A 14,804-nucleotide genomic window follows, 5' to 3' on the forward strand; every position below is an offset into this window, starting at 1 on the left:
AAGAATTATGAACTCAGCAATTTTCTTATATTTACTCGTGCCAATATGATTAGTATTGCCTTCCATATGAACTTTCTCTGGAAAGGAGTCTTTTAATTCATCAATAATCTTTAGAGTTAAATTAGATAAAATCAGAAAATATATGCATCTTCTTAGTTGGATACCTATGAAACAATTTGTAGCAAGATGTGGAAAGCAAATGAAAAACTGAATGTACTATAAGATAATGTGGAACAGCCTCCCTGCCCTCAGAATACCTCACATACAGTATGTCATTTGTGACTCTCTGGTGTTTTGTCCAAAAATGTATAGTATAGACTTTTATATTAAATATTAATAAAATTTTATTTTTTATACAAATTAGCTGGTATAAAAGTTATATTATCTTCTAGCATCCCAACATTTTATACTGGGTACTCCTCTGTAGGCCCCACACACAGGACGGAGTCAATAACTGTAAAACATTAGACCAATATTCATAAAAATATTAAATGTATGTCAGTCCTCTCAAGTATTTACATCGTGATTCATTATGGATTTACTGTAAAACTCCATTTTACTCTGCCTAACATTCAGTTTTAGTATCATCTGCCTTTATTTTATCTTTCACCCTCAGTCTTCAAGACCAAAACACTGTTTCTTTGCTCCTCTTCTCACACTGGACTTTTTTTCTAAAATTGTCTTCTTCATTTCCTATATTCCTGTTCAAGTTCCATTTCTTGAAGCTTTCTACAATTATGTAATTCCACACTGTTTATTCCTTTTATAAAATTATATCACTTCTTGTAACATATAATTCATTCATTCATTTGAAAAACACAGTCTTTGTTCTTTCCCCGCCCCAATCCATTTTTAGTCTTTTTCTTTCATTTGCATAAAAAAAAAAACACTTTAATGCTTGCCCATAAGATAAAGTGAAAAATCTTTATAATGTTGCTTTAATAGGTCTATGGCTAACCTGTGAGTTACAAAACCCAATGTAAGAGTGACTTAAATTAAATGGAATTAATTCCTTCCTAACATAACAATCTGGAGAAGGCAGTTTAGAATTGCAATGGCAGCACTACTTCCGTATCAAGAGACCCAGGATCCTCTACATTGCTGCTTTGCTTTTTGTTTGATTATACTTTTGCTCTCATGATCCAAGATGGCTCACTACTTCAAACACATTCCAAAGAGCAGAATGCAGGAGGGAAGGTGGAAGAACATCCTCTCTCTTGAAGGACATACTGCATAAATAATGCCTCTCACTTCCTCATATCACATTGCCCTAAACTTAATCGAAAGCCACATTTACCTGGCAAGGAGACTTGAAAATGCAATATATATTTTAGGTATTTATATGCCCAGCTAAAAATTAGGTATTTTGTTACCAAAAGAAAAGTAAATCAATAGTAGATCCATGCTCTATTATAAAAGGATTACAGGGCTCTCTAACATTAACTTCATGCCTATCTCTCTAGGATTTCCATTCTTTTTACTCCTTCTACTTGAGCAATAATAATATTACTTTGAATCCTCAATCTCCTCCTTTTGCCTGAATCACACTATTTTCTGTCTTCAGGTGGTTAATAGCTATTCTCTTTACCTCTCACCTTAAGACCACTTCCTCAGGGAGTCCTACATCTAGTTGAGTCTTATTATAAAGTCCAACAGCTCTCTGATTCCTTTGATACATTCATTATACTTCTGCTTGCATGTTAAATGACTGTTATTTTTTATTGAGCAGTACAATCCCTAAAGTTGGGTTGGTGAGACAGAAGTTCAAAGTACTTGAAGAAAAGATTTATCATAGAAAGTCAGAAAAGATTTCAATTTGAAAGTTCATTTTGGAAGCTGAATTTTGATCTATGCAGGCAGAGATGATAGGAAAACGACTACAATAAATATGATTCATTTATTGGATGAGCTGGACTGCATTGAAAAAAACAAGTTCATTTTTTCTCACTATAGGTTTTACAAATTCACTAAGTGGATGCTTTTTTCAACATCTCTGGGATAAAATCTCAGACAGGTCCCATGGATTTTCTAGTCATTTGTAGATAATTGAAATGCCCATTCATTCTAATAACCCTATAACTTCAGGCCAGTCCAATATACTTTAATAACTTCAAACTACTATTCAATTTAAATGCTTGCTGGGGCTCAGAAACCTAGATTAGGGGAGAGAAATTAGGAATACAGAATTTAGTTTTGTATAAGTCATAGCATTATAATGTGGCATTAGTACCCTCTGGATGGTTGTTAAATTGTTGCTATTACTCTCTTATTGAGGGGTTTTGTGGATTCCACAGAGATGTTTCTGCCTGAGCTCTCATACTGTAGCTCCCAAAGTATTGGCACTGGTTAGCCACTAAAAACTCCCTTGTCACGCTGTGCCTCTGTTGATATAGTTGTACATTTCTATATGGTCCCTTTGAGTGGACTTTCTTATAAGGAACCTAATCCTGGCTACCTTTTATGGGTTCCACATATGGTCCCCAAGAAACACTCACCTTTCTCCCTTCGCACTCCAGAACTAAAGCACATTCAAACACAATTACTTCTCTTGGTGAAGTCAGCAGGAAGAGGCAGCCTCTGCCAGACCCTCTGCTCTTCTTTGGCATCAGTGAGAAATTAGTCATGAGTTCTAGAACCGGCTTTATTGTCTCTTAGCATGTGCTACCGAGATAAGGAACAAAAGAATATCTGATTTTTCTTATAGTTATAGTCTTAGTGGCCTCAAATAAAATGAAATAAAAGGCACCCTAACATCATCAAATTTTATGGGAAAAAAGCAATGTTAATGTCTAATTCAAAATCAGGGAATCTCTGGTCCTCCTTTATTTGAAGATAACCTAGTAATCAGTTTGATGGATGGATAAGATTCATGTACCCATACAAACAAACAAACAAACAAATAAACAAAAAAGAGATAAGGCTGAAAATGGACATTGGAGAATTGAAGATTACTCTTAAGAGTTGAAATATGGTACCACAGGCTAAATAGAACTGCCAAAGAATTTTACTGTGAGATTATTTTTTAAAACACATCATATTCCCCATCACACTTTTGTAATCACTTCAAACCTTGAGAATGATAAAATTTGTTATAGGGACATTTCTATTAGTGACTCTATTATAATGTAATAGAATTAGATAATCCCACTGGATTTATATAACTCTGTATTTGGTTTAAAATTACAGAATTCCAGAATAAAAAAATCATAATGTATAACTGGCAACAATACAATACAAAAATATCTTTTGTGAAATTCCTATGCCACATAAAAGTAAGGATCCTGTCAATAAGAGCAGTACAGTATCTTCTAATATAATTTTTCCAATTGAAGTTATATAATCTATCTGAAGGAAAGTGCGACGTAGGAAAAAATCCATAAAATAATATAAATAGGTCAATATCAATGTGCCCTTGTGAACATTTTTTTTCAAAGAAACTATCCTTATCATTCAATTCCAAGTCTTACTAAAGCAGAGGGGGAGTTGGGAAGTCATATGACTTGATTCTACAAGAACCAGTTAGTAAATCTGAATAATACTGGCATAGATATGATAATCAAGTCCAGATCTATTAACGACACTGCCATGAGAAGCATATAAATATAAAAATAAAAGGACAAGAATAGAGCCCTGAGGGACTACACATTTTACAGTAACTGTTTCTGACGAGCTACTACCCAGTATAGTATGCTGTGTCTGCTGACAAAGATAATTACATTTCAAACCAATTTAATGCTGTCTGGAAGATCTAACTATATATCACTGTCTACTGTGTCAAAGGTGAGTGAGAGATCTAACATTGAGAGTAGGTATCCATTCTTTCCCAGAAACTCTCCCATATCACTGAATATAAACAAGATAGTCTCTGATAACTTAATGGGTACCTCAAAATCCTTGTTGGAATTTTTTCAAATATTAATTATAGATAATTGTGTCTTCAGGCAAAATATCAAACACATTTCCATTCTTTTTTTTCCTAAATAAAATAAGAACTAGAAAATCTCTATCAGAATCCAGCAGGCACATAATTAATAATCCTTAAATGTTTGCTGAATAAATATTTGCATACATTTTTATTAATAGGCAATGAACCAGAGAAGCAAATAGCAAAATAATATGCTAATAGGTTACAGTATTCTCATTCTATTAAAAATTGTATTCTGCATGTGATTCCTCAATTATATGTGTTGGGAGGGCTAAATAAGTTCTTAAAATAAAACAGAAAAAAAGCAAGACAATAAAACTAAATATAACAAAGTCTCCCAAAATGTGCAGAGAATTTCTTGTATATTTCTCTAAGACATGTTTTGCATTAACATTTTTAATAACAAAAATATACACATACACAGAGAGAAAGCAAATGTGACAAAATTAGTGATCTAGCTGAGCCATATATAAAATTCTTTTTAGCATATGGAGTACAAATATTTTTGCAACTCTTCTGTAGATTTGAATTTTTTCAAAGTGGAAAGTAAAAAAGGATTAAGGAGGAGAGAGGTAGAGAAGAGGATGAGAGGGAAGGGCTTCAAGCCATCCCAAGCGTATCCATAAATCAGTGTGAGATATTGTGGTCTCCAATAGCTGTTCTCAGAGAACTTATCCTGGCCTGGATGACCTTACTGGTCATTTGTTATGTTCACATCATCTAAACTTTCCTTCAAATCCATTAAAAATAATTAATAAATAAAAATAGAAAAAAAAAAAGGAAAATTTTATATCTGTAGCAGGTGTAAATCTAAGGCCATGAGTTCAAGTATGTGAGTAAAAATCACTTCCATTACTTTCTTTCAATCAATAACTTATATTTCCCCATCCCACTGAAATGTGGGAAAGCCAGCATTATTCATTCTATTCTATGTCCCTCCACAAAGGTGGGAGTGCCCAGAGTCATCTGCCAATCACCACATTTTCCTTCTTGGTCCTCCTTAACCCTTTAGATTTGCCATTTCTGCAATTTCAATGCCCTTCTCAGCACCTAGTATCCAGTCTACAGGAAGCTGTCACAAAAATCTGCCAATTCTACCACTTATATCTCAATTCTTTCTCTCTCGAGTCTCTAGGACTATTTAGCCTGAGAGACATCTTTTTCTCTCCTCAAACCCTCCAGGACAGCTAGCATATTCTCAATGGGACTGGGTTTTAGTCTGAACTCCACCTTCCAGCTCTGCAACTCAGCAAAGCTACTAGACTTTTTTTGGGTTTTCCTTGCTGTGTCCACAGTCTGAAAACTACCACGAGGCAGAAACCCTCGGTGATATTAGGGCTTACCATTTCTGTTTTCTTTTTCTTAAGATTAAGTCTTTTACTATCGTTGTGCAACATCTGAAAAAAGTTGCTTCAAACAGTTGTTTCATACTTCCCCTATTTTCTAGTTGTTTACCTTGGAAGGTGAAAGTCAATACTTATTACTTAATCACAGTTGGAAGCAGAAGTCCATTCTTTCATTTTTAATCCTTTTGAATGATGTTGGATTAGGTGTGTGTACATGCTTGCATGGATAACAAAAGAACTATTATATCTACATACAGATATTTGTGAAAAAAGTTTTCACCACATGACTGCTAGGTTGTGCTGAGAATATGAGAACTTTCTAAGATAAACTTCTGTAAAGTGTTTTCATTTTACCACCATTGTTCATTCTCACCATCACTGGATGAGATATGAGATATCCATTTGTTCTATTTCCTTGTGCTTGGTCTCACGAGGTGTGTGTGTGTGTGTGTGTGTGTGTGTGTGTGTGTGTGTGTGTATGTGTGTGTGTGTTTTCATTTATTTTTTCCATATTAGGAAAGGTGAATATAATTTGCATTTGCTAATGGTTAATGCTGTTAGGTATTTTTCATGTGCTTATTTTCAATCTGTATATTTTCTTTGATATTGTATCTTTTCAAATTATTCGAACATATTTTTAATTGAGATGTTTGTTCCTTATTATTGTTTCAAGAGTTCTTCATATATTATAGATATGAAATCCATACCAGATGCAAATATTTGCAAATACTTTTCCCCTGTCTGTGGCTCATTTTTTCATCCTATTGACAATGTCTTTCAAAGACTTATGTATTTAATTTTAATAAAGTTTTAGTTAGTATTTTTTAAAAGATTATGCTTTTTATCTAATAAATCTTAGGAAAGATTACAAAGATTCTTTACTATGTTTTTTTTTCTTGAAGTTTTTTGTTTGTATTACATTTAGGTATATGATTCATTGAATTAACTTTTGTTATGTATTGATTCTTTTTGTTTCTTTTGCATAAGAGATTCAATTTTTCCAACATCATTTTTTGAAATTAGGATCCTTTCCCCACTGAATTAACAATATTTGTGTAGGTTTATTTCTGAACTCTACATTCTGTTTCATTTATATCTATGTCATCATTTTATCAATACTGCATGAGTTGATTATTATAGCTCCATAGTAAGTTTTAAAATAAGACAATGTATCCTGCATGTTGTTTTTTCTTTCTTTGTTGTTGTTTCCTAGTTCCTTTGTCTCTTAAAATAAATTTTAGAATCAACATAACAATGCATACAAAATCCTATTTGAATATTTATTTTTGGAATAGCTTAAAACAATATATTATTTTGGACAGAAGTGACCTCTAAAAAATATTATGTCTTTCAGTACTTAATGACATATTTCTTCATTTATTTCTGTATTCTTTGGTTCCTTTCATCTGTGTTTTATAGTTCTCAGTATACAGGTCTTACATGTATTTTATTAGATTTACATAGAAGCATATAATTTTCAGTGCAATTATAAGTAGAGTATTTTAAATTTCCAATTGTTTATTACTAGCATATAGAAATACATTGATTTTTGAATACTGACCTAGCAACCTGCAAACTAAAGTCATTTATTAGTTTTACTAACATTTTTGTAGGTTCTTTGACGTTTTCTATGTAGGCAACATGTTGCCTGTGAATGGAGACTTGTTGCTTCTCTCCATATTGTGTTTTAAATATATGTATTTTTAATCCTATTATACTGCCTAGAACTTCCTAAAGTATGCTAAATAGAAGTGGTGAGAGCAACGTTACTACTTGAGTTTCGGTCTTAGATAGACAGATTCAGTCTTTCACCATTAAGCACAGTATTGTCCAAAAGTTTCTATAAATGTCCTTTATCAGGATGAGCATGTTATCCCTACTTCGAGTTTGCTAAGAGTTTTTAATCATTAATCAATGCTGAATTTGGTCAAGTGTTTTTCTACATCCATTGAGATCAGAGGTATGTTGGTAAATGTTTAACAATTGACATTCTGGGAAAAAGAAAACTATGAAAAGTGCTACACTGAACATTCAAGTGTGAATATTTACATACCTGTCTTCATTCATTTTCTTTTGGTTAGTGTTAGTATGGTCCGGTTTTTTTCATGCTTTTACATTTAAGCTATTTGTGTCTGTGAATGTTTGTAGGCAGCATATAGTGGGTCTTGCTTTTTTTAACCCATCTGAAAAAAATTTAATTTTAATTGAGGTGCTTAAATCATTTGTACTTAATTTATTTTTAATATTTAGTTTAAATCTACCAAACAGCTATTTTTATACTATGGTATTGTCCTTTTCTGCATCCTCTTTCCTCCTTTTGGGTTAATTTTATATTTTTTATGATTCTGCTTTATTGGCTTATAATCCATACCTTTTTAAAGGGGTTCCTTTAGGGTGAATGAAATATGTTTTTGTCAAATCTACCTTCACATAACCTTACCCCACATAACTTACAACACAAAAACTTTAAAGTAGTACACTTCAATAATCTCCTGTTTGGCCCTTGTGCTTTTGTCATACATGTGTTCCTATCTATGTTATAAACCCTACTATATATCATAATTATTTCTGTTTCAAGATATCAATTATGTTCTAAAGTGATTTTTAAATAAGAAATCAATTATTTTATATTTACTCAAGTAGTTACCTTCTCTAATGCTCTTCAACTTTATATAGATTCATAGTTTCATTCAGTATCATTTTCTTTCTGCCAGATGAAATTTTTTTACAATTCTTCATTCAAAACTGAAGGCAAAATAAAAACTATTAAAGATATACACAAACTCAAATAATTCACCACCATTTATTGCTAGTTAATAAAAATATAATCTAAAGCACATATGTAATATTTAATTTGTAATAACCACATTAAAAAGGTAAAAAGAGGTGAGATTAATTATAATAATATATTTTATTTAACCCAATATAATTAAAATATTATTTCAATAATTATGATTAAAATAATTTTGAAAATATCTTACATTAGTTTTTGTACTATATCTTCAACCTCTGCTGTGAATTTTAGAATTACAGTATATCTTAATTTGGCCTAGTAACATTTCAAGTGTTCAAAAGCTACATATGACTGGTAGCTATTGTTCCGAACATCATAGGTCTATTATCTATAAACTATAATGATTGGCTTAAAACATTAATGGTTTACTTTAGTGAGGATGAGAATAGAAACCCTAGGAAAGGTAGAATGTACTTAATAGATGTTTTGTAGGAAACGAATGATGTCTATTACACCAAGTTAATATTTCTTCTTTCGATGATTTCTTAGTTTTTGTAATAATTATGTCATATTGAATGTACGATCTTGGATTTATGTTGCCTAAGATATAATTATGATGGGCTATGAAATCAGCTGGCCATGCTTTAAGTTATAACCTATTTCAAATGTTCTGTAATACAAAAAGAAAAAAGAAAAGAAAAGAAAAAAGGCTGAACGAATTATCTATGTACTGCATGTACCTAGTATCTGGCATAAATGTATCAGCAAATATGTGCTAAAGAACTAAATCTCAATGGCTCTGACACAGGTCTGCTCATGACATACTTCTTGATGGCATACAATTCTCTAAGAAAACTTTCTCCAAGTTCTTACAAGCAACTAAGTATAAATGACTCAAATTCCTCAAGTACTTTGTTTACTCCACACTATCTGAGCTCAGGCGGTAGGGTGGAGAGGAAAGATTTACCTGGCTGCTAAATCTCCTGTTAACCCAAAACAGTATTTCTATTTTATAACCTGCTTCTTTGGAAAGAGTGACAGGGTGACATTTAATAGCAAGGCCCAGTAACCTAGCAGACTCTCCAATAAAAGGTTTCCTCTTACAGTCAGAACTATCAAGGCTCTATATTAAAATATACAAATATTTAATAAGGTTGTTTAATAAGATAACCTATGTAAACACAATTATCTTGCCTTTAGCAGATATTTAAGTAACAAAATGTGAGATGTGAAATAGAAGCAAATGAAATGGCACACAGAGGGTTGTTCTCCAATATATTTCCTCTTATAATTCTATTTTAGGAAAAAAAAATAGTTCTATGTATCTTTCTGAACATATATGGAAAAAGATTAATAGATAAATTTCTGTGTGCCATGACTTTCTCTTACATTTCCATATTTGGAAGACCCTATAGAATAGAGGTAATGATTTGGACTCTCACATCAGCCTGGCATATATCCAAATACTGGTTCCACATATACTAGGTCTATGGATTAGGAATATCTCTTTATCTCTTTACATATGTTTTCTCATATGTATAAGAGATATAATATAGATCAGGGGTCCCAACTAGTCCATGACCTGTTAGAATGAGGGCCACACAGCAGGAGGTTAGTGTCAAGTAGCGAAACTTCACCTGTATGTGCAGCCTCTCCCCAGCTCTAGCATCACTGGCTTAGCTCTGCCTCAGATCATCAGGCATTAGATTCTCATAGGAACTCCGGTCCCTGGTGCCAAAAAGGTTAGGGACCACTGCTAAGATAATGCTGACATTATATTTTATCAAAATCAAAAATATATTAATTACTTTTCACAACAGTTGGATACAAATATTTTTAACTAAACTTCTCTCTGATTACATTATGATGTGATACCTAAAACATATTTTTAAAAACCTGTATTTGAGGAAAACGGTAAAATGAGCAGCAAAATCTCAATCTTAAAGTCTCACATATTGGCTGCTGTCAAAGGCATAGAGGAAAAAAAATGGTAAGACCAATTTTATCAAGGATTAAAATCTTTAATCAAGGATTTCTCAACCTTCTCACTATTAACATTTTGGAGTAGATAACTCTTGTGAAGGCTATCCTGTACATTGTAACAAATTTAGTAGCATTCCTGACCTTTACCCACTAGATGCCAGTAGTACCTATCTAATAGTAAAATCAAACATTGCCAAATGTACCCAAGATATGGGGTGGCAAATACACTCTCAACTGAAAACCAAAACTAACACTGTCCCCAACAATAGTTAAATCTGAACCATAGATCCAAAAGTAGTGTCAAACTCTGAAAACTAAGTATCTCAGACTAAGCTACACATATATACATATATATATATAAACATATGTATGTATATATATGTAGGTGTGTATATATGTGTATTTGTATATGTGTATATATGTGTGTATATGTATATGTGTATACACATATATCGAAATGTATATATTGATATTTTCGAAAAGTCTATCAAATGTTCACTGAGAAGAAATTGAAGTGGCATTGCCATCACTTTAGTTTTCTCAGGATACTTCTACAAATTTGAACAGAAGTAGTAACACAAAACTTAGCCATTTAAATGAAGAGAGTAGTACCTAGGGTCTTGGTCTCAAGGCATGCAGGTTGTACAATTACCTAGGTTGCACAAATTATACCATTCTTAGATGACACAATTTAAGATTACAGACAACCTACAGACATTTGGTTTCAATGTAACTTCATTTAACTGTTCAGACTTCATGGAATTTATTTTCTTGTGAAATGTAAAATTAAATAAAAGTTGGGATTTATAAAACAATACTTAAAATAGAAATATAAAACTGCCTACAAAATGGTAATTAAAAGATATTTAAAGAATCAAAGAAAATCAAAACATCTTTACCCTGTACAGCATCATCACATACGTTTTAGGGTAAAATTTATTATTTTTACCTATAGTTTATTTCAACCTTCTCTTTCCAGTTTCCACTACTGTCCCACATCAGTATTTGCCTGTTCAGTCAAGTTTCTCTTACCTGCTTCCACTTTCTGAGGAGCAGATTTCTCAGCCAAATGAGTTCCTGAAGTTTTAAAAGGTGGAAATGAAAATCTGGAAGAGAATGAATGAAACACAGAGGCCTGGTGAGGAAGGGAGATAAGCATATACACATGTAAAATTGATATAGCAAAAAAATGAGAGAAGAAGAAGGGAAAAGGACAGAGAAGAAAACCAGCTGGGTTTGGAAATGATTTGGGTGAGACTTGGAGAATAAAAAAGTTTTCCGTCAGTAAGCAGAATGAGAACTTTGAGAATGGAGAAAAGTAAATAAGAGCCACTGTAGGTAGACTGTTCTGATTTGGGTTTAAAGTTTTTTGAAAGATATAACTTAAAGGTTAGAATTTAATTTTTTATTATTTCTGCTCACTTTTACTTTGTTCCTCTGAACTTGAAGGCCTGCACAATTTGGAACAATTAAATCTGGGACTTATTTAAAAAAGTAAATGCATATTGATGGAGTTTCTACATTTAGGTAAAAGGAACAATATCAATACAAATTTTGAATGTTAACTCAACATTACTTCAGACAGAACAGTTTCTTTGGTCCTCCCTCCCTTCCTATAGCTGCACTGACTTAACCTTGGCACTTATGAAGAATTTCCATGTGGGAGCAATGGAAATTATAGAGCAGCACTGAGAGCACTCAGAAGGCGCCTTAGTGTTCCCAGGACTGGGCACATACAACTTAACCAATACACCCTTGATTCCACATAACACTGTTCAGTTCTTTATGGCAATCTGATGGATTCCCTACTGCTTACCAGATAAACCCTTGTTAATCTAAATTAGCTAGTGTAATTCAAGCCTACTTCCTGACCCGTGGGTCAAGGATATTAATTACATTTAAAGAATATTAACTAATTACATTAAAACTTTTATATCTGTCAACTGCCTTTATCTGAACCTCAAATCTGCTGAAATTATGGAACACTTAAATTTGTAATGTATTATGAGTATATTTTCACTAAACCCCTGAATAACAGTGATTACATATTATAATTTTTTAAACAGGGTTGCATTTATATCTGTGCTTTAGGCTGGAAGTATGATAGTTTAATATACTGAATGGTAAGTCATTATTATCCAGGACCAGAAATATACAGAAATAAACAAGAAATAACAATGGTGTAGAAATGACAATGCTCCAAAGTCCTCTGAATATGTAATTTTTCCAACACGAGTAACAGAATCATCCATTAAGGACAAAGCTATTATCTTGATCCATGGAGGTGTTCAGGTGGTTAATTATCTATTAGCCTCTTAAAGTAAAATCCTATGCCCAGTGGTATAGTCACAGCAAGCAGATAGAGCAAGTCAAAGTTGGATCCGATGCTATGCTGTAGAAATGGCAAGTGCATATTTGCTAATTCAATTTGAGTTTAGCATGTTTAGATGGTTTTGAAAAATAAAATCCATATCTAAAACACTTCTTTCCCAGGGCTTTTATGAGCTTTGATAACTGTTTTGCATTTAGTTCAAAATATGATTTTTAATTATTTGCCCCTAAAAAAATTTTTTTTCTGACACACTTCATATCTTCAAAACCACCGCCTTTTCTAAGTAGAAAGTTATTAAAGAAACACTTCAGCACTACTCATATTACATTTATTTCATCTTTGGAAGTTTGGACTTTTCACCATCTAGGATATGGCTAGTGAATTATTTCTTCTCCCTTTTTTGGAGGGGTAGTAGTGGTGGAAGTAAATTATTTGTTTTTGTCTTTTTGTTTATTTTCATTATTATTTTTTTAATTTTGTTTTTTTGGAAGGTTTTATTATTACCCCGCACACATGAAACTCTGAATTTTAGAGATTAAAACCAGTAAGAAACTGATGTTTTCATTTAGAGAGAATTGTTAAAGAAGTCATCTCATTATGCCCAATATATTTTTCATAAAACATATGCTATAAATGTTTCCAAACTTTAAAAAAATATATTTATACTTATGCTTATATATATATATATATATATATTTAACACTAAATTGTAACTGACATTGGTTTGTTTATATATGTGGCATTTCTTATGAGTCTCCAGCTCCCTCAACTGTGTTCTCAAAATGCTCAAGATCATGCAATCACAAAGGCCAAGATTCAACCAAATATTCTCTTGACTTTCTCTCCAGGTTTCTGCCTCAAGATGCAATGAATTAATAATCATTTGTGTGACATTTAAAACGATGGAAAGGTGCCTTGAACCAGAGGTTCTCAACAAGGGCAGAATTTGTCAGAATTAACTAAGGTGATTTATTTAACTTATATATCTGTCTCCTTTTACCCTATCCTCAACCTGAAATTTCTAATAAAACTGATATCTGTAAAAAAAAATTATGATTTTTCTTCAGAGAAATGATATCCAGACATTTTTTTTTTTAAATATTGCAAGCAACAGAAATTTGATTAGCAGATTTAGAACTGAGCAAACCAAAAAAAAAAAAAAGCTAGGCAAGAGCCAGGGTAGCAATCAAAATCACAGCCCAAATCCCAAACTAGGAAAACGCTGCTGGTCACTGAATACCAGGTGCTGCCCCGGGCACTCCACTGTGGTTGACTCTGGGTCCTCAGCATGCACATGGCCCTGCTTCCTCTGCTGCACCTGGAATATGAACAATGTTGGCCCTATGTTGCCTGCTATAAAAATGAATTCTCACTCTTGCTATTTGGTTTACTAATTCCTAATTCAGATTCTGGAGCGATATATCTAAATGGCCTAGATAAGCCAGAAGAGAAGCTGGGAAACTGATTATCTACATGTTTCCTCTTTTTGTGGGGGATTCTCAAAATATAGAAGAAGTTTAGATGATGAGTATACTCCAGGCTTTGTATAAAAAAGTACATGTATTCAACTTTGAATTTCTGTTAATACAAAACTATTTTGAAATCACTGTCTTTATTGGTAAAATATGTACTTCTAAAATACATAATCATTTAAGTTTACTATCAGTTTCTTTTTAATTTTAGAAGTGAATGTACTAAAGCATTGTTTCATAATACAAACAGGCATAGGTACATTAAAACAAAGAACAGAAAACAAATCCAATAATACTGAACAAGAAAAAACATGTATCGCTCCAGAATAGGGAGCATCTTTATTTTGCATTTGTTTTACCAATCCATATATACTATAAATATTAACTTGCCTTTTATTTCTTTTAACAAAAATGGTGTTGGCCTGAGAATGAGGAACCTAGGTTTAGTCTTGACTATGCCACTAACGCACCGTGCTCCCTTGGATAGTCATTTACAATCTTTGTCTCACTTTCCTATTTGTAAAATAGGTACATTGACAAAGGGTCACAGTAATTCTCAGACCTCTTAAAAAACAACCACCTCTCCATCTGACTCCTTTTCACTTTAGAATCCCCTCATCACAGTGGCCCTCCAGGATTAATCTATCTAAATTGTCCCCTACTATAAACTCAATATCTTATCAACCTACTTTTAATTCTTTTATGACTTTCCAAAAACATTTTGTTTATTTACTTGTTCATTAGTTGTCCTTCCACCATAATATAAGCTTCCAGGGGCAGGGGTAAAGTCGATCTTATTAACCAATGCACCACCAGCACCTAGAACAGCATGTAGCACACACTTAACAAGTATCTGTAAACAAAGAGATGAGTGAGATAAAAGACATGAAAACACTTTCAGAGAGTTAAAATATATACATAAATTAAAATATCTATAGAAATATTTTTTCAAGAGTTAAAACAAAACTAGTCTTTTTCATCTGAATCAGCTATATCTGTTGTCAACTCTGCT

The 14,804-nt window shown here is 32.5% G+C and overlaps 1 long non-coding RNA gene across 3 annotated transcripts in view; it reads right to left on the reverse strand.

Annotated features, from left to right (window-relative positions):
* Positions 1–14,669, reverse strand: part of LOC107510986 — a 48,221-nt gene extending 33,552 nt beyond the window's left edge. Inside the window, exons 1-4 of one of the 3 annotated variants that reach the window (XR_004952502.1) lie at positions 14,526–14,669; positions 11,021–11,094; positions 7,919–8,016; positions 2,496–2,661 (exon numbers count right to left, since the gene is read on the reverse strand). This is a non-coding gene — a long non-coding RNA (uncharacterized LOC107510986). Of the gene's footprint in view, positions 1–2,495; positions 2,662–7,918; positions 8,017–11,020; positions 11,389–14,525 lie in introns of those variants that run through there. The other 2 variants (XR_004952501.1, XR_004952503.1) reach the window with 2 other exon arrangements.
* Between the last annotated feature and the right edge of the window lie 135 nt (positions 14,670–14,804).

Source organism: Rousettus aegyptiacus, unplaced genomic scaffold, assembly GCF_014176215.1.
Source record: "Rousettus aegyptiacus isolate mRouAeg1 unplaced genomic scaffold, mRouAeg1.p scaffold_m13_p_8, whole genome shotgun sequence".
Classification (NCBI taxonomy): domain Eukaryota; kingdom Metazoa; phylum Chordata; class Mammalia; order Chiroptera; family Pteropodidae; genus Rousettus; species Rousettus aegyptiacus.